We start from the raw sequence: 21,400 nt of genomic DNA on the forward strand, positions 1-21,400 counted from the left end.
ATTTCTGGAAAGCCCTGGATGTCTACTTTCCAACGCAATTGGAAGCGCGCCATTTCGAGTTCTGTAGCTCCAGAAAATCCACTTTGAGTGCAGGGAGGTCAGAATCCAACAGCATCAGCAGTCCTTTTTCAACCTCTGAATCTGATTTCTGCTCAAGTCCCTCAATTTCAGCCAGAAAATACCTAAAATCACAGAAAAACACACAAACTCATAGTAAAGTCCAGAAATGTGAATTTAACACAAAATCTATTAAAAACATCCCTAAAAGTAACTAGATCCTACTAAAAACATACTAAAAACAATGTCAAAAAGCGTATAAATTATCCGCTCATCATACAGCTATTGCACTGCTAATCATCTGTCGGTTCTCACTAGCGTCGGAATAGGACCCTTGTCCTTTTGCACACTGTCACTGCACCCAACATTCGTGAGTTTGAAGCTCGTCAAAGTCATCCCTTCCTGGATCCTACTCGGAATACCACAGACAAGGTTTAGACTTTCCGGATCTCAGGAATGCTGCCAATTGGTTCTAGCCTATACCACGAAGGTTCTAACCTCTGGACTCGGTCTGTAGATTAGAAACCCAAGAGATACACACTCAAGCTGTCGCCCAATGACTACGTTGAGCTCAGATAAAATGGGAGTGGTTGTCAGGTATGCGTTCATAGATTGAGGATAATGATGAGTGTCACGGATCATCATATTCTCTATATTGAAGTACGAGTGAGTATCTTAGAATAGAATCAAGCATGATTGAATAGAAAACAATAGTAATTGCATTAATCCATTGAAACACAGCAGAGCTCCTCACCCCCACCTATGGGGTTTAAAGTCTCATGCCATAGAAGATACAATATGAAGTGTAAAATGTCATAAGTTACAAAATGAATCTCTAAAAGTAGTTTTTATACTAGACTAGTAACTTAGGTTTACAGAAAATGAGTAACTAAGTACAGATATCCACTTCCGGGACCCACTTGGTGAGTGCTTGGGCTGAGCTCTCAAGCTTTCACGTGCATATGCCTCAGGTTGGAGTTAAACGCCACCCTGGGTTCCAGAATGGGCGTAAAACGCCAAGAAATGTGTCAATTCTGGCGTTTTACGCCAGAAAGTTTTTGGCTAGATTTTAACGCCAGTTTGGGCCATCAAATCTCGAGCAAAGTATGGACTATTATATATTTCTGGAAAGCCCAAGATGTCTACTTTCCAACGCAATTACGAGTGCACCAATTGGGTTTCTGTAGCTCTATAAAATCTACTTCGAGTGCAGGAGGGTCAGAATTTAACAGCATATACAGTCCTTTCTCAGCCTCTGAATCAGATTTTTGCTCAGGTCCCTCAATTTCAGCCAGAAAATACCCAAAAATTACAAAAAAACACACAAACTCATAGTAAAGTCCAGAAATGTGATTTTTGAATAAAAACTAATAAAATTTTAATAAAAAATAACTAAAACATACTAAAAACTATGTAAAAACAATGCCAAAAGGGTATGAATTATCTGCTCATCAATCACCAACATGAGTTGGGTATTCATGACTCAAGATCACCTAATTTCTCTTTTCAAGTGAAGAATGCTCAAAAATCTATTCTAACATCTAACCAAGCATTTTGTCAAACAGTTGGAAGGCATAAAAGAAAAGCATGGTAAATTGCAAGGAAGAATAAAAAATATCATTGTAGTCATACCTTTAGATCCACATAAGTCCACGCAAAACAAAAATTCCTTTCCAATTATAGCCTTCCGAACCAGGCTTCAAAACTGCTCGATGCCGCAAAACTCACAAAGGAAGGATCCAAACAATACCAAATTACTCTAAATTTCTCACAATCCCTCAAACAATGTTCAACTATTTTCTGATAATTGTGATATCTAGAACAACTATCTAAGTTAGCAATTCCAAATCTAAAGTGGAAGGCCTCCGTTAGAAGCACCTGATAAAGACTGAGCCAAATGAAAAATTTAATTTTCTCCAGAATAAAGAGCTTCCAAAGCCATCTCCAACTGCTTTGAACAATCTAGTTGAATTTGCACTCTCCTAGCCACATATTTTCATCTCTAGCACTATAAGCTTTTAATTTCTTAGGCTATAAATACCATCTCACTTTATTACAGCCATGGCTAGCTGGAACGCATCTCCTAACATATTTGACATCCTTCGAAACTGGAGCTTCTAAATTATCGACAAGACAAGAACTATTCCTCCAGATATATACTAAAGTGTAATATAATAAAATCTACAACTACCGATTGCAAGTAAACAATAATAACAACTCAATTAAACCATAAAGAAACATAAAACATGAATTGCATTAAATGAAAGCCAAATCCAGCAAGAGTTCATCAACATAAAAGTAACAAAATAAAGGAAATAGCAAGAGAAACTAGGAGATTTAAACTACTAGAGCATGAAAATGTAAAAAAAAACAAGATGAAAGCAAGAAATTAAAGCTAGATCTAAGATGCAAAGTACCCTAAGAACCCTTATTCTAGAGAGAAGAGGGAGCTTCTCTCTCTAGAAAACTAACCTACATGATGCTACCCTATAACTAATTGCTCCCCTTTGTCCAATCTTCAATTCTGCATGAAATAGACTCCGGAATGAGTTGGATTCAAGCCTTTGAAGCTCAAAAATCACCCCCAGTGTTTTCACTTTAATGAGGTCACATGCACATGGGTCACGCGTACGCGTCGTCCGGAGTTTTCTTTCTCACGCGTACACGTCATGTCACGCGTACACATAATGTCATGCGTACGCGTCGCCTGGACGACCTCATCTTCACGCATGCGCGTCTGTCACGTGTGCGTGTTGATGTATGCACTCCAAATCCTTATTTTTTCCATGAATTCTCCACTTTGCATGCCTTTCTCTTCACTTCTTTGATCCATTCCTAGCCTTCTAAACCTGAATTCACTAACAAACACATCAAGGCATCTAGTGGAATCAAAGGTGAAATAAAATTACCAATTTAAGGGCCTAAAAAGCATGTTTTCACACTTAAGCATAAATTTAGGGAGAATTACAAAACCATGCTATTTAATTGAATAAATGTGAGATAAGTTGATAAAATTCTCTAAATTAAGCACAAGATAAACCACAAGATTGGGGTTTATCAAAGTACAACCACATCTAGAATCTCAAAAGATCTCTAATCTAGAGATGATGATGAAGAAACATATCCAAAATTAAGAGATGGCAAGAAAGGATCAAGCCATGATACTCAAAAACCAAGAGGCCTCAATAAGAAATCTTGAAAGGCATATGGGACAAATGGCTAAACAAATCACAGAGATAGGTGAGAAGCGAGAAAATGCCTTCCCTAGTGACACTGAAGACAACCCAAGGGACAAAGGAAAAGCTACAAAATGGGAGGAGTGCAAGGCAATCACATTGAGAAATGGGAAGATTATGGAAAAAGAAGCCACCATTCAGGAAAAACATGACAGAGAAGCTCCAAAAGAAAAGATAGAGGGGAGAAGTGAGGAGGATCACAAGACCAAAGACTCACAACTCTCAAAAGAAGACAAGAATATCCTTAAACCATAGCACAAGAGAAGAAGGAAGAGGTGAAGCCATATATCCCCAAACTTCCATATCCTCAAAGGTTCAAGGGAGAAAACCAGGAGAAGCAGTACTCCAAATTTTTAGAGATATTTAAGATACTCCGTATCAACATTCCTTTCATAGAAGCCCTTGAACAGATGCCACTGTATGCTAAGTTTATGAAGGAAGTGTTGACAAAGAAAAGATACTTGAATGAAGGATAAACTGTTGTGATGACCAGAGAGTGTAGATCCATAATCCAAAGGGATTTACTAAGAAATAGGAAGGATCCAGGGAGCTTTTATATCCCCTGTACCATAGGTAAAATGATAACTGATAAAGTATTTTGTGACCTTGGTGCAAGCATGAATCTCATTCCTCTATCTCTAATGAAGAAGCTCCAAATCCATGAATTGAAACCTACAAAAATAGCTCTTCAAATGGCCGATAAATCCATTAAGCAAGTACTTGGGGTTGTAGAGAATGTGCTGGTAAGAGTGGTGAAATTTTTCTCCCAACTGACTTTGTCATCCTAGACATGGAAGAAGACTTCAACACTCCCATCATTCTGGGGAGGCCCTTCTTAGCTACAGGCAGAGCATTAATAGATGTTAAAAAAGGAGAATTGATGCTAAGAGTGCTTGATGAGCACCTAGTGTTTCATGTCTTCAAGACCTTGCATGAGCCCACTCAAGAAGAGGAATGCATGAAGGTTAATGCTAGAGATCCAAACTTGAAGGAGGCACTCAATGAGCCACCTCCAAAACTTCTAATCCCATGCTTGAAAGACAGAGAAGAAGTAGAAATGGTGCAACAGGTTCAAGGAGTTAAGGAGGAACTACAACCAAAGCCCCCATATGAGACCTTCAACAAGAACCTTCCAAACATTGAGCCACCAAAACATGAATAATCTCCTGAAAAAGAGAAGAATCCTGAAAGGAAAATGATGGTGTTTTTGTGGAAAACGAAACGAATTCCAAACACACAAATCTAACCGGCAAGTGTACCGGGTCGCATCAAGTAATAATAACTCACGTGAGTGAGGTCGATCCCACAGGGATTGAAGGATTGAGTAATTTTAGTTTAGTGGTTGATTTAGTCAAGCGAATCAAGATTTGGTTGAGTGATTTGTAATTGACTGAAACTAAACTACATGAAAATTAAAGGGAGAGGGATAATTGCAGTAAAGTAAAGAGAACAGAAAGTAAATAAGCTGAATCTTAAAGAACAAGTAATGTAAATTACAGAAACTTAGATTGCAAGAAATGTAAATGGCTGAATCTTAAAGTGCAAGAAATGTAAATTACTTGAATTATAAAGGGAATTGGGAGTGTGATTTGCAGAAATTAAACAAGGAACAGTAAAATTCAACAAACAGAAATGTAAAAGATGGATTCAATTAAACCGGATCGTAAATAAAAATGAAAATAAGCTTGGTGTAGCAACGAAACAAGGAAATTAAAATTGAAAGATGTAGATCTCAGGACTCAAGAGACTAGATAACCAAGTCTAGATCTCAATGCCTTCCTAGATCCAAATTTGAAATTCAATTGCAAGAAAAGTAAAGATCAAGTAGTAGGAGAAAAGAAGTGAAATTGCAAATTCTCAATGATGCAGTAAATCAAAATAGAGAGAGATCTCAAGATGAGATTGAGACAGAATTTCCTCAATTCTTCAACCCAAGATTCACGACAAGTGTAAATGAAATTGAAAACAAGAAAACTAAGAGGAAGAGAATTCAATTCTCCTTCCCCAAGACTCAGAATCTCAAAATAACTTCTAACCAAAAGCTCTCCCAAAATCACTTCGTTAAAAACTAAAACGGAAAAAGCTTCCTTTAAAACTTAAAATCTAAGCTATTTATACACTCTCTTCAAATGATCTTCAAGATTTGAATTGGGCCTTTGCTCTTGATGGAATTGGGTTGACAAAAGCCTCTGTTGATTGCTCTTGGAGTTGGAGAGAAACCCATTTGTGAAGCGGGCCATGAACCAGAAAAGATTGAGTAAAAGTTTGAGGTCAAACTTTTACTCAAACTTTTCATATCAGCTAGCCTTCCTTGCTGCCATCCACGTTTGAGCCAAAGTTTGAGGTCAAACTTTGAGCCAAACGTGGATCCCTTTTGAATGCTTCTTGGGGGCTACTTTGTCCTCTTGTCACGTTGTCAATGCCCAATATAGACTATTATATATGGTTGGAAAGCTCTGAATGTCAACTTTCTAACCCACTTGGAATCATCTCAATTGGACATCTACAACTCGAGTTATTCTTGTTGGAAGTATGCCCCTTCATGCTTTTGTGGCGCCAACGTTTGCCTAAAAGCTTGAGGGCAAACGTTGGCGCAAGCTTTTGTTCCTCCAAGGTGTGTTTGTTGTGGCGCCAAAGTTTGCCTAAAAGCTTGAGGGCAAACGTTGGCGCAAGCTTTTGCTCCTCCAGGGTGTGTTTGTTGTGGCGCCAACGTTTGCCTAAAAGCTTGAGGACAAACGTTGGCGCAAGCTTTTGCTCCTCTCCAGGGTGAGTTCAACTCTTCCAAAAGTTTGAGCTAAAGTTTGAGGTCAAAATTTTACTCAAGATTTTTGTTCTCCCTTGCTCCTTGTCATTTCTTCTTTCTTCAACCTTCTTCAAAGCTCTTTTCACCTATCATCAATCAACCAAGCACATCAAAGCTATGCTCAAAATCATGAGATTGTTATTCTTTCATAATATATGACAATTATAGCACAAAATCTCATGAAATTGCATTAATTTATCCATGGTTAATTGAATCAAAGGAAACATGAAATTCTACCTAATTGGCTTACTTATGGCTCAAGAAGGTGCATAAATTCAATTGAAAACAAAAGAAAAAGACTAGTAAAACTAGGCTAAGATGACTTGTCATCAGAAGGTGCCAAGAAGGTGGTGAAACAAGAAGATTCCAACTGAAGGATTCTTACTAGGAGATCAAGTGATACTAATTTACCAATCAATGGAGATATCTCCACACTTTTCTGGATACTATATTGTGAGCAAGATCCTTTCAGTTGAACACATAGAAATCATCAAACATGATACCGGAAGGAAGCACACAGTCAGAGGAGACAAGTTGAGGCACTATGATCATTAGCCTCTCTAATAAGGACAAACATTAAGCTAATGACGTTAAAGAAATGCTTGTTGGGAGGCAACCCAACCAGAGGTAACTATCTTTTCTTAGTTGTTTCAATAAAAGAGTTAAGTAGATTTCTCTGTATTGCAAGGAGCTAAGTTTGGTGTTGCACACCAAAGTGATGTCATAAGTGAACAATTCAAGGGTGAATGTGTGATGCTAAGTTTGGTGTTCCACCACAGATTTCATTAAAACACATTGCAACCCTCCAAATTGCATGACTAGTCACTGACTCCAAACAATCATGGAAACTACTTAATAGTTGTTTAATTTCTAATTCATAGTTTGTTTTCTTAGTAAAAGCACATGATGTTTCCTGCATGTATTCAATCTGCTGCATATAGAAGTAGGCAAGAAACTAAGTTTGCTGTTCACACACCAACTTAAGTTCAGAAAATCACAAGCATACATGCATGCTAACCATCTCTCAAGTGCTTGGGAAACAAGCAACTTTCAATATCTTTGCAGAAAGTCATTCGATCTCTTAGAGGAAATATGCACTATCATATAAAGAGACAAAGAGGGACACAAAAGCTAAAGATGGTGATGACAAGAAGGAAACAAGTGGACACTAAAAGGTTGTGTTGTTACTTGACTATCTCTAGCTTAAATGTGTTAATTGAAAGTGCAACTGTACCCCTGTTGATAAGTGTCCTTTTAGTCATAATTCATTTGCATTAGGTTTCATTTTTATTTTGGCTTCCTAATCTAATGCCTGGATCAGTTCACCTTGTTTGAATTGTATGCTTTGTTTCCTAAGCTTCAATAAAAGAAAATGTTGTGAAATAGAAGACTAAAAGTCCAACTTAGTAGAAGATGAATAAGGTCCTAAGGTTATGTGGTGGTATTTGCTAACTAAGTTGGTTCACTAATAAGGATAAAGGCTAGAATATCTCTTTAAGTATGAGATTAATATGCATTCTATGAAACTCAAATGAATAAAAAGATCCTCGAAAAAGAAAGAAAAGAGCAAGCAATAAAGCTAGGCACCAATAGTTTGAATCCTGAGATATGTGCCTGTGGCACTTTTGTACATGGATATGCTTGGATGATTAGGTTCTGAGGAATGCTTCATGATGAGCGGATATTTTATACGCTTTTTGGCATCACTTTCATATAGTTTTTAGTATGTTTTATTTAGTTTTTATTAACTTTTTATAGGTTTTTATTCTACTATGAGTTTTTGTGTTTTTGTACAATTTCAGGTTTTTTTTTTTGGCTGAAATTAAGGAGTTGGAGCAGAAATCTAATTCAGAGACAGATAAAGCATTGCAGATGCTGTCCGGATCTGACCTCTTTGCATTCGGAAGGGCTTTTCTGGGGTTACAGAAGTCCAAATGGAGCAGTCTCAATGGCTATAGAAAGGTGACTTTCCGAGCTTTCCAGCAATATATAATAATCTATGCTTTGCTTCGGATTACAAGGCCCAAAACTGGCGTCGAACGCCAGTTTCCTGCCCCCTTCCAGGCGTCTAGCGCCCAAAAAGGAGAGACCAGCATCCAAACGCCAAAAGATGACACCCTAGCTAGCGTTCTATGCCCCAGAGACCTCATAGCACGTGGATCTCATCAAAGCTCATCCCAACCACTCACCAAGTGGGCCTCAGAAGTGGATTTTAGCACCGAATCGACTATTTTACTCTTACTAGTCATCTGTTTAGTATTTAAAGTTATTTTTACATAATCATTCGAATAACATAGACCATCATACACGTTTTTAATTTGTATTTTACTTTAGTATAAGTTTCTAAACCTCCTAGGTTGAGGGGAGGAGCCCTGTAGAGTACTATGAATTAATAAAAGTATTACTGTTTCTTCTTCGATCCGTGTGTGATTTATCTCTAAGATGTATATTCGATCTCCAACGTGGTGGATAGGATGATCGAATAATCAGCTCTGTTCATCATATTAAGACAAACGTGCCTGACAAACACCCGCGTCTAGTTGGTTTCGTTTGAATATGTGACTGGAAAGCACGAGCCAACATCAATATCTATACATCTCTTAGACGATTAATTCACGACTTCGTTGGGGACTTCTCAAGACACCAGTTCAGCCAATTTTCAGGGATATTAGGGTCTCCATCGTATAGGCTAGAATCCTAAGAAGCAGCATCCTCTAATCCGGAAGATTCGACCTTGTTTATGGCGTTGAGTAGGATCGCCAAGAGAATGAACTGCTAGCACTTCACCCATCGTCAGATCGGATGACCACGGCCAATGGCGTTGATCACATACAACCTGCCATAGAAGAAGATCATTCACAAGCAAAGAAGACAGTGATAATAGAGTTAATTCAGAAAGTCAAAGCAACTCCAATCCTCAACTCTATCCTTAAAGTATTAGCACCCTTTTATAATAATCCCATAAATATTTATCTATCAACCTTCTGATATTCCTGACTAAGACCTAGAAGATAACCATAGCTTGCATCAAACCACAATCCTCGTGGGATCGACCCTAACTCGCTCAGGTATTACCTAGACGAACCAGTGCACTTGCTGGTACAATATTATGAAGGTGTGGGGATTCATGCTACCACTTCATCACTTGACAACTTGGGTTAACTAACCCGGGATTGTCAACGAAGAGTCCACTATCAAGAGCAACCTTGTTACAAAGCACTTAGTAACCCAATGAGGTGCTGGGTACCAATGTTTTAGGGATAAAATTACAAGCCATATGCCTGTGATGTGTATGTGTTGAGGAGAGAGGCTTGAGTAAGTAAGTCCTCAGGGGTATTTCAACACCTAGCACCTTGAACCAACTGGTCTGTGAATGTTGGCTGAAAGCTCATCATAAAGAGTTGCCTTAACACAGAGCACTTAGCTAAATAGAGTAATAAGCCTCTAGAAAGAAGAAAAAGAAAGCAAAAGTTAAGCTAAGGATCAAAGAATAAGAGTCTCATAGAAGGTAACAGAGTTAGTACCTAAAGAGCATATTATAGTCCAGAAACCAATAAGAGTATGAACCTAAGTTGTCACGCATGAAACTCCATGAACCAGTGCTTGAAATCTCTCAATAAGGACTCATATCTCTCTGTATTCTCATTCATTTTTCTTATGTTTTATTACTTGCCTGGGGACAAGCAAGATTTAAGTTTGGTGTTGTGAAGTCAGGGCATCTTGGCTAGCTTTACAAACCATTTTTAGTATGTTTTAAATTAGTTTCATGCATTTTTTTGGTCGACATGCAAGCATTTGGATGAGTTATGTATGCATGTATTGATTTAATCAACATTGTGAATTATACACATTTTCATGAGATTAATGCAAATAACTACTTGATGCAATGAATGATGTATTATCTTGTGATTATAGCAAAGCTTTGACGCAATTGTTTGATTGATAATAGGCAAAAAGATGCAGAGGAGAGAGGAGAAGAGTGACGTTAGTGGCCGGCCACGATAACGTGACTAACGCCGGTATCAATGCCAACTTCTAAGGGAGGAGTGGTGTTAGTGGCCATGTTAACGCCACTAATGCCAGTATCAACGCCAGCTTCAAAGGGAAGAGTGGTGTTAGTGGCCACGTTAATGCCATTAACGCCAGTAATAATATAGGGGAAGCAAGGAAGAATGGCGTTAGTGGTCAAGTTAGCCACTCACTAACACCAGCAATGGCATCATTCAAAGGAAGGATTGGCGTTAGTGGCCAAGTTAGTGCCACTAACGCTAGTACTAACATGGGAAGGCAAGCTTGATGGCATTAGTAGTGGAGTTAGCCACTCACTAATGCCAGCGACAAGGGCAAGATTGGTGGCGTTAGTAGCCACGTTAATGCCACTAACGCCAGTGATAACGTGGAGCAAGGAAGACTTGGGGCGTTAGTAGCAACGTTAGTGCCACTAACGCCAGTACTAACGTCAACGAGCCATGCAATGTACAGAGTGTTATCCACACTAACGTCCACCCTAACGTCTTTGCTGCTTCAGCTAATACCTTCCAGAAAGCTGAGAAAAGCCCAAATAGTTTGCTAACTGCTTTAACTAAGGCCAAGTGCCCACATCCAAGTGGATTACGGACTTGAAAGGGGATTACGCACTCTAATAGAAGAGGATCCCAATTGGGAAACTCTGAATCAATTTTCCTTCTTCTATGTACTTAGTTACTTTTCATGTACTTTCTTTTTCTTTCTAAGTTTTCAAGAGCAATGATGAAATAAACCCCACATCATTAGGGGGTGGAGCTCTGTTGTAATTCAAATAAATTAAGAAAATTTTTCTTCTTCTCAATCCGCTTGTTGTAGCTAAGAGATAACTTCTGTGCTTAATAGATCTATTCACTATCGGAAGGGGGTTTAGATCCATTTGAATTTCTATGTGAGCCTCGGAAGGGGAATCATAGAAATCATTTTGAAGCTCTTTCTCTCATAACTCTTTTGATCAACAAATTCCTAGTTTGAATTGAGATCCTAAGAGCTTGTGTAGCTTATGGATAAGAGAATTGAACTTAACCTCTTCTCATGAATAATTAGATCAAGGAGTTAGGAATTGGTTGTGTTAAGAGAAATTGGGTTTTCAAGGAATTTGAACTCAATTAATTACAATTTGCCATAGATTTACTTCATATGATTGAGAATAAAGTTGAGACCCATTGATTCATGAAGGATTATAATATCTCCAATCCCTAATGAATCTCACCCATTGTTGCTTTTCCTTTCAATTGCTTTAAGTTTCTTGTTATCTTTGATTCCCAGCACCTGAAGCCCATTTACATTTCATGCAATTTAATTTTCATCGCCATTTACATTCTTGCATTTACTTTCTTGCTATTTAAGTTTCAGCTCTTTTAATTCCTTGTCATTTAAATTTTCTTCTCTTTATCATTCAGTAATTTACTTTCAGCTCTTTTTCTTTCAGTCATTTACTTTTTATGTCATTTACATTCTGCGAATTTCACAACAATCATCAAATATTTGCTCAACTAGATCAATTACTTAATTAAAATTGCTTAATCCATCAATCACTGTGGAATTAATCTCACTCAACAGTGAGTTATTACTTGGCTATTCGGTACACTTGCTGAAGGAATTTGTCCTGTGCAAATTTTCAGTCATCAGTTATGTTGGGCTTTGGGTCCAATGCGGGCCCGGTTACTCCCGTTCGGCCCAATCTTGGCCAAATTCTTTACAATTAGTATCAAAATTCTTATTTTATTTAGCTCTATCTCATTAAACTATAAAATTCAATTTTTTTATTTTCTTGAATAAATATTAATTTATGTGTTAATTATTTATTATTCAGGTTTTACACTTGCTGCCATTGAATCCGCTCCTCCACAAACGGTTTTAGATCTCATCTTCTTCCTTTTTTGGCGGCAATTTCGGAGTACAGAGGCAACGGTGGTAGTGTAAAACCTGGTCAAACCGTGATTAATTAAATAATAAATTAAATATGAGCGAATATGGTTAGAAAATTTAGCAATCGGATAATTTAAATATGATATTTAGACTCAGTGGACTTTTCTGAGTCAGAAAACATAATTTTATGCGTAAAAACACGCACTAGAAATTTCACCGGTAGTACCGACTGAGATCTGTCCGGTACTACAGTTGAGAAAATTAATTATGAGTTAGAAAGGTTAAAAATTAAATATTTGTTGTTATGGGGATAAGAATAATTAAATCGCACATTAAAACACTAATCTTAGAAGTTTTGGCCTAAAATTGGGCCAACGGACTAAACCGAGTGAACCGGAACCAAGTGAACCCAAGTGCACATATATATAACATCATTAAACACACTTTCAGCCACCATATTACCCCATTTATGAGAGAGATCCGAAAATAGAGAGGAGAGGAAAGAAGAGAAAACCTAGCCTCCTTGAAACTTCTAACCACCATAAGTTTCTCTCCGTTTTGTGGCCACGGGTCGTTCTCCTTGCTCTCTTTGATTTCATCTAGGTATTGTGGTGATTATTTTACTCTCCTCTACCCAGTTTTCATTTTCTCTTTAAATTTGAATTTGGTTGTGGGTTTTGAGAAAACTTTGTGGTTTTGGTTGTTTACGGGTGGTCTAGCATGAGCCATTGGTGAGTTTCATCAACCAATTTCATGGGTAAAGGTAAGGAACCCTCCAACCCTTGTAATTTATGAGATTTTGTAAGCCCTAAGTTGATGTATATATGTAATGTGTGTATTAGAGTAATGGGTACACTTTTGGAACTTGAATCTTGCTTGTGAAAGTATTTGGTGGAGCTTGGAGCTGAGTTTTGGTGGAAACTCCCAAGTAAGGCTTGAATTTGAATTCCAAGAGGTACGGTTTAAGTTACATTTAAGTATCGTGTGGTGTGATAATAATTTCTCGGTTAAATGCCCCTAGTATTAAGTTTGCATTGTGTGTATAGTTGGAATTGATGTGTATAGATGACATGTTGTAGAGAATAATGATTTAGGTATGTATTGTGTGATCTTGCATATCTAGGTATTGTGAAATTGAGGATTTGGATGATGATAGTATGTGTTGAATTATGTATATTTATATTGAATTGATAAATTGGGTCAGAGGTCGTGAATCTTAGGCCGGAGGCCGGAAAGTGATAAGGAAGGTAAGTGGTGTTTGTATGGTGTGATGATATATGAGAATGAATGAATTTTAGATGTTGAATGTGTGAATAATTGGTATGATTATTGAATAACGAGAATTGAGAAATTGAGGTGTGGAATTTGATAGTTTTGGGTGGAATTGTATAGATGAAGTAGGTTTGGAATTGGTTGAGTGTAAATATATGAATGTGGTTGGTTTGGGGTCAATTTAATGAATAAAAACTATTTTGATTTGTGGACATTTGGAAAGATTGGTAAATTGTCACTTTTGGTTAAAAATAGATTTTTGGCCAACTTCGTCAGTCCATAACATAGCCCTCGGAGTTGAGAACTCTTCAAAACTAGATTTTTATGTAATTTTAGTTAAGGATCTTTCCAACGGTTCAATGATGGTTGAAAAAGGAATTTTGTGGATAAAGTTATGAGGTTTTGAAAATTGGATTGAAAAACTGATTTCTGCAGCATATCAGATTTTCTGTTTTCTGATATGCATGCGAATGTAGCTTTTGACATGCATACGCAAGCATTGGCCTCTGCCAAGTGCCTCTGTGTATGTGGATAACGCATGCGTACGCGTCATGGTTCAAAATTGGGATCATGTGTACGTGACCTGATCCATGCGTACACCACATACAAAATTTTCACATCATGCGTACGCGGACATTTGGATGCATACGGGGATCCCAAGTTTTCAGCCTGTGTGTATGCACACCACATGTATGCGTACGCATACTCGCATAATATGGAAAAATATGTTTTTATGGCTTTTAACCATTCTTTTGGTCTTTAAACCTTTATGAACATTGATAAGAGTTTAGAGCCGGTGAAATTAAGTATAGAAGAGCTAAGAACAAGACATAAAGAGTGAGCTAATGAATTGAAATAAAAAGGAAACTAAGTGTGGCTTGAACTTATGATGAACAAATTAAGTGTGAGTTGAAATTATTATGAGAATTACATAAGTGGGGATCCTGATGAGATGAATTTTGAGAAGTGTGACGGGCACTATATCCCGGGATGAATAAATGAGTCGGGATTGAGGATTTCTCCTAGTTATTGTGGGTATAAATAAAGAAATACAGGTTCAAAGCCTGTGAGGTGTACATGGTACTAACCCTGCGAGAGATACAGGCTGTGCTACCTGCAAGATAAGAAAAGTGATAATGGAATTGTGAATGATAGAACGATGATATGACAGGGTACTAACCCTATGAGGGATATAGGCTTACGTGCCTTCGAGGTGTATAGAGCACTTAACTCTGTGAGGTGTACAGAGAACTTAACTCTGTGAGGTTCCCTCTGTCTGCGAGGTGTACAGGGCACTCTCCCTGCAAGATATATATAGAGTATTAACTCTGCGAGGTGTGTAGGGCACTCACCCTGCGAGGCTATGCTATATATCGAGTAAACAGAAGAGAAGACAATATCCGGGTTAGCTACCAGATGTGTCGGCGGTGTGGCAAAATCGTGATCGTTCATTCCTTGGTAACGGCACCGAAAACTTAATACGCACGTTCATAATCTTAGTTCTTTGTCACAACTTCGCACAACTAACCAGCAAGTGCACTGGGTCGTCCAAGTAATAAACCTTACGTGAGTAAGGGTCGATCCCACGGAGATTGTCGACTTGAAGCAAGCTATGGTCATCTTGCAAAGCTCAGTCAGGTGGATTCAAATGGTTATGGAGATTTGATAATTAAAATATAATTAAAATATAAAATAGGATAGAAATACTTATGTAACTCATTGGTGAGAATTTCAGATAAGCATATGGAGATGCTTTTGTTCCCTATGAACCTCTGCTTTCCTACTATCTTCATCCAATCCTTCATACTCCTTTCTATGGCAAGCTTTATGTAGGGCATCACCGTTGTCAATGGCTACTTCTCGTCCTTTCAGTAAAAATGGTCAAAGACGCGTTGTCACCGCACGGCTAATCATCTGTCGGTTCTCGATCCTGCTGGAATAGGATTCAGTAATCCTTTTGTGTCTGTCACTACGCCCAGCACTCATGAGTTTGAAGTTTGTCATACCCATCCCTTTCCAGATTCTACTCGGAATACCACAGACAAAGTTTAGACTTTCCGGATCTCAAGAATGGCCGCCAATAATTCTAGCCTATACCACGAAGACTCTGATCATATATCAGGAGGCTAAGAGGTACACATTCAAGCTTGTTTACATGTAGAACGGAAGTGTTTGTCAGGCACGTGTTCATAAGTGAGAATGATGATGAGCGTCACATAATCATCACATTCATCATGTTCTTGGGTGCGAATGAATATCTTAGAGAAGAAATAGGCTTGAATTGAATAGAAAAACAATAGTACTTTGCATTAATTCATGAGGAACAGCAGAGCTCCACACCTTAATCTATGGTGTGTAGAAACTCTACCGTTGAAAATACATAAGAACAAGGTCCAGGCATGGCCGAATGGCCAGCCTCCCCAAATAAGATATGAATTTGAAAATAGGGAAAAAGACCCCAAGTACAACAGTAAAAAGTTCTACTTATACTAAACTAGTTACTAGAGTTACAGAATTAAGTAAATGATGCAGAAATTCAATTCCAGGCCTACTTGGTCTGTGCTTGGGCTGAGCATTGAAGCTTTCATGTGTAGAGACTCTTTTTGGAGTTAAACGCCAGTTTGTAACCTGTTTCTGGCGTTTAACTCTACTTTGCAACCTGTTTCTAGCGTTTAACTCCAGAATAGGGCAGAGAGCTGGCGTTGAATGCCAGTTTACATCATCTAAACTCGAGCAAAGTATGAACTATTATATATTGCTGGAAACCCTGGATGTCTACTTTCCAACACAATTGAGAGCGCGCCATTTGGACTCCTGTAGCTCCAGCAAATCGACTTTGAGTGTAGAGAGGTCAGAATCCAACAACATCTGCAGTCTTTCTTCAACCTATGAATCTGATTTTTGCTCAAGTCCCTCAATTTCAGCCAGAAATTACCTGAAATCATAGAAAAAGAAAAACTCATAGTAAAGTCCAGAAATGTGAATTTTATTTAAAAACTAATAAAAATATACTAAAATCTAACTAAATTATACTAAAAACTATGTATAAACACTTCCAAAAAGCGTATAAATTATCCGCTCATCACAACACCAAACTTAAATTGTTGCTTGTCCCCAAGCAACTGAAAATCAAATAGGATAAAAAGAAGAGAATATACTATAAATTCCAAAATATCAATGAAACTTAGCTCCAATCAGATGAGCGGGACTAGTAGGTTTTTGCCTTTTGAATAGTTTTGGCAACTCATTTTATCCATTGAAGTTCAAAGTGATTGGCATCTATAGGAACTTAGATTTTAGATAGTGTTATTGATTCTCCTAGTTCAGTATGTTGATTCTTGAACACAGCTACTTTATGAGTCTTGGCCGTGGCCCAAAGCACTCTGTTTTCCAGTATTACCACTGGATACATAAATGCCACAGACACATAACTGGGTGAACTTTTTCAGATTGTGACTCAGCTTTGCTAAAGTCCCCAATTAGAGGTGTCCAGGGTTCTTAAGCACACTTTTTTTTTTTGCTTTGGACCTTGACTTTAACTGCTCAGTCTCAAGTTTTCACTTGACACCTTCACGCCACAAGCACATGGTTAGGGACAGCTTGGTTTAGCCGCTTAGGCTAGGATTTTATTCCTTTAGGCCTTCCTATCCACTGATGCTCAAAGCCTTGGATCCTTTTTATTACCCTTGCCTTTTGGTTTTAAGGGCTATTGGCTTTTTGCTCTTGCCTTTTGGTTTAAAGAGCATTTGGCTTTTTCTGCTTGCTTTTTTCTTTTTCTTTCTTTTTTTTTCACCATTTTTCTTTTCTCTGTTTTTTTTTTTTTGCAAGCTTTTGTATTCACTGCTTTTTCTTGCTTCAGGAATCAATTTTTTGATTTTTCAGATTATCAACAACATTTCTCCTTTTTCATCATTCTTTCAAGAGCCAACATATTTAACATTCATAAACCACAATATCAAAAGACATATGCACTGTTCAAGCATTCATTCAGAAAACAAAAAGTATTGTCACCACATCAAAATAATTAAACTAGTTTCAAGGATGAATTCGAAACCATGTACTTCTTGTTCTTTTGTTTTTAGAACAGTTTTCATTTAAGAGAGGTGATGGATTCATAGGACATTCATAGCTTTAAGACATAGACACTTAAACACTAATGATCATGTAGTAAAGACACAAACATAAATAAAACATAAAGCATAGTAAACGAAAAAAAAATAGACAAATAAGAACAAGGTTGATTAAGGAACAGGTCCACCTTAGTGAGGGTGGCGTCTTCTTCCTCTTGAAGAACCAATGGTGTTCTTGAGCTCCTCTATGTCTCTTCCTTGTCTTGGTGCTCCATCCTTAGTTGTCCCATGTTTGAGCTTAATTCTCCTAGGGAGGTGTTGATTTTCTCCCAATAGTTTTGTGGAGGGAAGTGCATCCTTTGAGGCATCTCAGGGATTTCATGGTGAGGAATTTCCTCATGCTCTTGTTGAGGTCCATGAGTGGGCTCTCTTGTTGTACAGTCAAATGCTCTACTACTGAGCTATGGACCCTTGAGATGAATCTCTTCATCTCCCATGACTCGGAGGTGGAAGCTTTTGTCTTCCCTTTCCTCTTTCTAGAGGTTTCTCCGGCCTTAGGTGCCATAAATGGTTATCAAAAAACAAAAAGCAATGCTTTTACCATACCAAACTTAGAAGATTTGCTCATCCTCGAGCAAAAGAAGAAAGAAAGTAGTAGAAGAAGAAGAAAATGGAGGAGATGGAGAAGTATGAGTGCTTCGGCCAAGGGGGTTTTAGGTGGTTATGATGTGTGAAAAGGAAGGAGTGATGGTTTAAATTTGAGTGGGTTGTATGATGGTTTTGGAGGAGTAATGGAGGTGATTGGTGGAGGTTATTTTGGCGAAGAGTGTTATGAACAGGTGTGAAGAGGAGAGAATAAGAGGTGGGGTAGGTGGGGATCCTGTGGGGTCCACAAATCCTGTGAGGGATCCTGTGGGGTCCACAGATCCTGATGGGTCAAGGATTTAGCATTCCAGCTCCAATTAGGCGTGTAAAACGCCCTTTGTATGCAATACTGGCGTTTAACGCCAGACTGCTGCCTGTTTTTGGTGTTAAACGCCCAAATGTAGCCTGTTTCTGGCGTTTAACGCCAGGTTGATGCTTGTTTCTGGTGTTAAACGCCAGCTTGGTGCTTGTTTCTGGCGTTAAACGCCAGACAAATGCTTGTTTTTGGCGTTTAAATGCCAGAATGCTCTTCCTCCAAGGTGTGATGTTTTTTATTTTGTTTTTGATTTTCCAGTAGATTTTGTGACTTCACATGATCATCAACCTAAAGAAAACATAAAATAGCAATGGAAAATAAATAGACATAATTAATTAACATTGGGTTGCCTCCCAACAAGTGCTTGTTTAATGTTAATAGCTTGACAGTGAGCTCTCATGGAGCCTCACAGATGTTCAGAGCATCGTTGGAACCTCCGAACACCAAACCTAGAGTTTGAATGTGGGGGTTCAACACCAAACTTAGAGTTTGACTGTGGGGACTTTGGTTGACTCTGCAGTGAGAGAAGCTTTTCATGCTTACTCTCCATGGCTACAGAAGGAGATCCTTGAGTTTTAAACACAAGGTTGTCCTCATTCAGTTGAAGGACTGATTCTCCTCTGTCCACATCAATCACAGCTCTTGCTGTGGCTAGGAAGGGTCTTCCAAGGATGATAGAGTCATCATCATCCTTCCCAGTGTCTAGGATTATGAAATCAGCAGGGATGTTAAGGCCTTCAACCTTTACTAGCACGTCCTCTACTAGTCCATAAGCCTGTTTTCTTGAGTTGTCTGCCATCTCTAATGAGATTCTGGCAGCTTGCACCTCAAAGATCCCAAGTTTCTTCATTACAGAGACTGGCATTAAGTTTATTCCTGACCCCAGGTCACACAGAGCCTTCTCAAAGGTCATGGTGCCTATGTTACAGGGAATTAGGAATTCACTAGGATCCTGTTTCTTTTGAGGTAATTTTTGCCTATCTAATGCATTCAGTTCATTGGTGAGCAAGGGAGGTTCATCTTCCCAAGTCTCATTACCAAATAATTTGGCATTCAGCTTCATGATTGCACCAAGGTACTTAGCAACTTGCTCTTCAGTAATGTCTTCATCCTCTTCAGAGGAAGAATACTCATCATAGCTCATGAAGGGCAGAAGCAAGTTGAATGGAATCTCTATGGTCTTTATATGAGCCTCATAATCCTTCAAGTCCTCATTGAGGAGCCCCTTATTTGTCAGTGAACGTCCCAGGAGGTCTTCCTCACTAGGATTCACGTCTTCCTCCTCCTCTCTGGGTTCGGCCACACAAAGTAAGGTAATGGCCTTGCACTCTCTTTTTGGATTCTCTTCTATATTGCTTGGGAGAGTACTAGGAGGAGTTTCAGTGACCCTTTTACTCAGCTGGCCCACTTGTGCCTCCAGATTTCTGATGGAGGACCTTGTTTCATTCATGAAACTTAGAGTGGCCTTAGATAGATCAGAGACTATATTTGCTAAGCTAGATGGATTATGCTCAGAATTCTCTGTCTGTTGCTGAGAGGATGATGGAAAAGGCTTGCTATTGCTAAACCTGTTTCTTCTACCTTTATTAAAGCCTTGTTGAGGCATTTGTTGATCCTTCCATGAGAAATTTGGATGATTTCTCCATGAGGGATTATAGGTATTTCCATAGGGTTCCCCATGTAATTCACATCTACTATTGTAGGGTTCTCAGGATCATAAGCTTCTTCTTCAGAAGATGCATCTTGAGTACTGTTGGATGCAGCTTGCAATCCATTCAGACTCTTGAGAAATCATATTGACTTGCTGAGTAAATATTTTGTTCTGAGCCAATATGGCATTCAGAGCATCAATTTCAAGAACTCCCTTCCTCTGAGGCATCCCATTACTCACAGGATTCCTTTCAGAAGTGTACATGAACTAGTTATTTGCAACCATGTCAACGAGTTCCTGAGCTTCTGAAGGTGTTTTCTTTAGGTGAATGGATCCACCTGCAAAATGGTCCAATGACATCTTTGATAATTCAGACAGACTATCATAGAATATATCCAAGATGGTCCTTTCTGAAAGCATGTTAGAAGGACACATTTTGGTCAGTTGCTTGTATCTCTCGCAAGCTTCATAGAGGGATTCACCTTCTTTCTGTTTGAAGGTTTGAACATCAACTCTAAGCTTGCTAAGCTTTTGAGGAGGAAAGAATTTGGCTAAGAAAGCCGTGACCAGCTTATCCCAAGAGTTCAGGCTATCTTTAGGTTGAGAGTCTAACCATATTCTAGCTCTGTCTCTTACAGCAAACGGGAATAGCATAAGCCTGTAGACCTCGGGATCAACCCCATTGGTCTTAACAGTATCATAGATCTGCAAGAATTCAGTTAAGAACTGAAAAGGATCTTCTGATGGAAGTCCATGAAACTTGCAATTCTGTTGCATCAGAGAAACTAATTGAGGCTTTAGCTCAAAATTGTTTGCTCCAATGGCAGGGATTGAGATGCTTCTTCCATGTAAGTTGGAATTTGGTGTAGTAAAGTCACCAAGCATCTTCCTTGTATCTCCACCATTATTATTATTTTCGGCCATGTCTCACTCTTTTTCGAAAAATTCTGTCAGATTTTCTCCAGAGAGTTGTGCTTTAGCTTCCCTTAGCTTCCTCTTTAGAGTCCTTTCAGGTCCAGGATCAGCTTCAACAAGAATGTTCTTATCCTTGTTCCTGCTCATATGAAAAAGAAGAGAACAGAAAATAATAGGGATCCTCTTTGCCACAGTAGAGAGGTTCGTTTATGTGAGTAGAAGAGAAGAAAAAGAATTCGAACACAGAAGGAAGGAAAGGGTTCAAATTTTTAAGAAGAAGAGAAGTGTTAGTAGATAAATAAATAATTAGAAGGAGATGGGAGAGGGAGGAATTCAAAAATTAAATAAATTAAGATAAAAATATTTTTATTTTTTTATTTAAAATTAAAGATAAAATTCGAAAATTTTAAAAAGAAAAATAAAATTAAATCAAATTAAAATTTAAAATAAATAGTTAATTAAAAAGAAATTTTGAAAAAGAGGGAAGGGATTTTCGAAAATTAGAAAGAGAGAGTTAGTTAGGTAGTTTTGAAAAAGATA

The sequence above is a fragment of the Arachis ipaensis genome, chromosome B09 (genome assembly GCF_000816755.2).
Source record: "Arachis ipaensis cultivar K30076 chromosome B09, Araip1.1, whole genome shotgun sequence".
Classification (NCBI taxonomy): Eukaryota; Viridiplantae; Streptophyta; class Magnoliopsida; order Fabales; family Fabaceae; genus Arachis; species Arachis ipaensis.